General features: G+C 44.2%; 1 long non-coding RNA gene across 1 annotated transcript; it reads right to left on the bottom strand.

Moving 5' to 3' along the window:
- Positions 1-1684: 1684 nt before the first annotated feature.
- Positions 1685-4177, bottom strand: LOC114614940. The gene is made up of 3 exons (XR_003710412.1): positions 4088-4177; positions 3574-3667; positions 1685-2216 (listed from the first exon to the last, which is right to left on the bottom strand). It is a non-coding gene; the product is annotated as an uncharacterized LOC114614940 (long non-coding RNA).
- Positions 4178-4916: the final 739 nt, after the last annotated feature.

Here is a 4916-nt window from a genome sequence, read left to right as displayed (position 1 = left end):
ACACCACTTGCCCACTAATTCTGGAACTCAGATGGACTGCACTGCAAGGTCTCGGATACATCTTTAGACCAAAGGTCGGGAAGCCTACTGGTTCTCTACGGGATGAGCTTCTCAAGAATAATAATGCTAGGAAAGCAAGATGCTCCCAGGCCCCAGTGGAGATGACATTAGCTGAAACACCCAACAAAGGGGAGAGAGAACCTGTGGAGACCATATATAGAGGTTAGGCAGGTCACCCAACTGAGGGATGGGGCCATCCACCCATCTCAAAAATTTTAACCCAGAATTTCTCCTGTCTAAAGGAAAGAGTGGAGCAGAGAAGAGACTGAAGGAAAGGCCATCCAGAGACTGACCTACCTGGGGACCCATCCTATATACAGACACCAAACCCAGACATTATTGCTGATGCCAAGAAGTGCTTGCTGACAGGATCCTGATATAGCTGTCTCCTGAGAGGCTCTGCCAGAGCCTGACAAATACAGAGGCAGATGCTTGTAGCCAACCATTGGACTGAGCATGGGGACCCCAATGGCAGAGTTAGGGAAATGAAGGGGTTTGCAACTCCATAGGAAGAACAACAATATCAACCAACCAGACGACCACCCCCCCACACACACAGAGCTCCCAGGGGCTAAACCACCAACCAAAGAGTACATATTGAGGGAGCCGTGGCTCCAGCTGCATATGTAGCCGAGGATAGCCTTATCTGGCATCACTGGAAGGAGATGCCTTTGGTACAGTGAAGGCTCGATGCCCCAGCATAGGGGAAGGCTAGGGCAGTGAGGTGGGAGTGGGTGGGTGAGTGGGGGGAGCACCCTCATAGAAGCAGGGGGAGAGGGAATGGGATAGGGGGTTTGCAGAGGAGAAACCGGGAAGGGAGATAACATTTGAAATGTAAATAAGTAAAATAACCAATAAAAAAAAAATTTAAAACCCTATGATTCAGTTCTAACTCTCGTAAAAGGTTATTGCTGACTTCATGAGACCTGCAGACACGAGGGCATCTGCCACTCCCCACAGCCTCTCTGTGACTCCGTGTCTCAGCTGCTTTGTTCTTATTTCTATGTTGTGTGGCAGTAAAGGGCTCCTCGGGAACAGCTAAAGTGACACACATTGGTTAGCCAGACAGTTTCATTTTAAGCTTATACGTTCTTTTCTTTATAATAGGACTCCTCTTAGAGCACAGAGTTGTCATATAGAAGATAAACAATCTTGAAAATTCTTGGAGAGAACCATCTTTCAACTGCTTTTGAAGGGAGATGAATGTGACTCTGTAAGAGAATCTGAGAAATTCTTTGTCTCTTCACGTATTTGGCTCTCTGTCTGGCTGTCTTACTTCTGAAACAGTTGGAGATACAAATATTAAGATGTCCTCAGTGAGAAATACTACCCCAACTTTAAAGGGTGTGGAGAGCTTTGGGGGCTGCTTGGCAGGAATCTGACATGGGCCAGGACAAAGAAGTGGGCTTCTGGGTCACTTGGAAGGAATCTGTCATTGGGCCCCAAAAGTTCTCCACAAAAGGGAAAAAAAAAGTTTCAAACATTTAGTAAAAGTTAATAGTGGCTAAATTTCTAAGTCTGCACTTGTGAAATTCAATGCTTCAACCTGCTAATTTGCCAAGGCATGATTTACTCACAGTTCATAAACACGTTTAAGTGCTCAGCAAGGAACACACAATCTTCTCCAAATTTACGAGAGAATGAAATATCAGTTCATTCAATGTATGGGAAGGACAGATTATTATGATGCATACATATCATATATGCACAATATAATATGCAATACAAGTAAATAATATACATTTGCCTGTTTTTTCAAAATGTGGATGGTTTGACTATATAGCCCCTGCTGTCCTGGAACTCACTCTGTAGACCAGGCTGGCCTCAAACTCTCAGGGATCTGCCTGCTTCTGCCTCCCAGGTGCTGGGATTAAAGGCATGTGCCACTATCCCCAGTTTATGATGTATATTTTTAAAGTGGACATTAGTGAAAGAGAGCTGGCGCATACCAAGACCATAACTAGAAGGGATGTCTCCTCCATGTTGGGAGCTTCTTACATTTGAATGTGGCAGTGGGATGGTTTGAGCACCTTTGGCGGAAGAGCTGACAACTGTTTCCATCCCGGGAGCTCTTTAGAGAGCTTTAAGTTCTTAAAGCCTGTGGATTAATATTGAAGATGAAATCTATACAGTTTCATGAGGGTAGAATGAAGACCCTGCAAAGAATGTAGATGTTAAGAATATGACAGCTGGTAATTTATACTTTTAAGGCAAAGGATCTGTCTTTGTTCAACAGAGAGTCTCAAGGCAGAGAATGAGGAATTTCCTCCCTAAAGAAAAACATATTTATTATTGGGAAAAAATGTCGGAAACCATATTAAGGTTGGAAGCTCCAGAAGAGTAGATGGGGCGGGATGGATGGCTCAGTAGGTATAATGCTTGCTGTGCAAGCCTTAGATCTCAGCGAGATCATTCTTAGCATCCATGAGAAGCCCTGGGTATGTCAGCTCAGGCCTGCAATTCTAGAGCTAGGAGGTGAGGCCGAGGGGTGGCGGAGACAGGCAGATCTTTAGGACTTGCTGGCCAATCATTCTAAACAGAACAGTGAGTTCTAGGTTCAGTAAGAGACGCTGTGGAAAGCAATAGAGTAAGATATCTGACATGAACTTGGTCTCTCTACACACATATGCACAGACAGGCACATGCGCGCACACACACACACACACACACACTTAAAAAATCAGAATAAAACAGCACCTAATCCTGTCAATCAAATAAAATTGCTGTTATATTAATACATGTCACATATTTTCTCCTATATAATTGACCAATTTTCTTTAATAAGGCATCATTCCTATTCAATGTGCTGTTTGAATCTGCTTTTTGTATTTTAATTCAAAAATATATCCTAAAGGAGATATTTCCCTGTGGAAAGAGGGTTTAAGATCATCTGGAACAGAGAAAGCATTAGAAAGACGGAAACTAGAAGCAGAGATACAGAAAACCAAAGATCTCTTCTGGTGTTCTTTGTCAGATAGGAATATGAATGTGGGCAAGGATGGGGTGAGCATAGATCTCATTTTTTTTTTATAATCAAAAGATCAAATTCCAGGGGTCAATAAATGCATCTCAAACCAAGTTCCTCATTCAGGCCCCTGGTTTTCTTCTCCTACAAGCTGGGAGCCTTTGAACATGCTTCGGGATATCTTTGAGTCTTTGACTCAAGAAAATTGAGTGAGCTAGACATGGCGGTGCACACCTTTAATCCCAACACTCAGGAGGGAGAGGCAGGCAGACCTCTGAGTTTGAGGCCAGCCTGATCTACAAAGTGAGTTCCAGAACAACTAGGACTATACAGAGAAGAAAACAAAACGAAAAAAGTAAAAGAAAATAAAAATTGAATAATTAGTATAGCGAGTCCAAGGTGCTTCATATACTGGAACTTATCCTAGTGATAAATGTGGGGAAGGAATTATTAACTGCAATTTTTACACAAATCCATAGAAAGGTCATAGGATTAATCTTCCCAGTATGTGGCACAGCTGACACACAAACCCAGATCTTCTTCCTTACTATGTTGGTGCTTCTTGTTCTTCACATGTGATGCAGAGCTACTGTTCCATTTCTTCCACTTCACGGTGTGTCCGGAAGATGCGTGACCCATCACCTTCGAAATACTGTCGAACATAGTGGGCGAAATTTTGTTCATGTCATCTCAGACAAGTCCAGTTTCAAGCTACCCACTTTAATACATGCCTGGATCGCTTGCCCACACTTCACAAATTACATGAGTGTGAGGACTCAGAGAAGCACACCCAGGGCAGCTGAGGGTGACCTTCAGCTCACCGGGCAGTCTTTGGTATGCTATGATTTCTCCTGTTTGCCTGTACAACCCTCTGTTGCTCCCCAGTGAAAGTTCATGTCAGTCTGTATGTTGATGACAGGCTTCAAACCTCAGCGAGCTCCAACACAGGCTGCTGCCATGTGGATGAAATAAACCACGCTCCACACTGCATCCAGACACTTTGAAGAAATGTGGGGTGACTTCTAAAAGATTGCCTTGGATAAATAAAGCTCCAGCTTGTACCTTTCCAGATGACCAGCCAAGAAGCCCCAGGTGCAAATGAATCAGCAGACGGGGCCCTCTCAGCTGAGACAGCACAGGGCCCATGTGTCCACAGACAGCTGGACAGTGGCTAGGCTCTTGGCTGGGCTAAGCTTCAGATGTGGCCTGGCTGGGGGGCTGATTCAGGGAGAAACACTGCTTCCCCCTGAGTCATGAGCCTGGCTTGGAACTTTGCAGGCTTCTGCTTAGGTAACTTGCCCAGTGTTCGTGGGCTTCTGCAGCTGACAGCTGAGTCCAACGTGGCGGGACAAGTAGTCCTCCAGAAGGATGGGGAGTGGTGGTGTGTGGCAATAGGGAGGTTGAGTTACTATTTAAAAGACTCAATCAATGCAGGGAAGTTTCCGAGAAAAATTTGAAATTCATCAGACGAACTGAAAAGCAGATAGAAACCAGAGGGGGATTTACCTGTGATAGAGAGCTCTTTCCACCAGGCATTTCATCATACAAGCCAGGCTTATGGAAGACCTTGGCCCACAGTCGTAGCAGTAAAACTAGCCAAACAACATAACAATAGCTAGGTGTGTGGTTTGTGACAAGGATGACAGGCAAAAGAGAAGCTCATTGGACCTTTACCTGATCAAGCCAGGAGTAACTCGTCTGTTTTTTTGTTTTTGGTGTGTGTGTGTGTGTGTGTGTGTGTATTTATTTATTTATTTATTTATATTTATTTAATATACAGCATTCTACCTGCATGTATGCCTGCAGGCCAGAAGAGAACATCAGATCTCATTATAGATGGCTGTGAGCCACCATGTTGTTGCTGGGAATTGAACTCAGGACTTCTGGAAGA

The sequence above is a fragment of the Grammomys surdaster genome, unplaced genomic scaffold, assembly GCF_004785775.1.
Source record: "Grammomys surdaster isolate TR1022 unplaced genomic scaffold, NIH_TR_1.0 126546, whole genome shotgun sequence".
Lineage (NCBI taxonomy): Eukaryota > Metazoa > Chordata > Mammalia > Rodentia > Muridae > Grammomys > Grammomys surdaster.
Note: the sequence above shows the minus strand (reverse complement) of the source record. Positions and strands in the feature narration are given on the sequence as shown.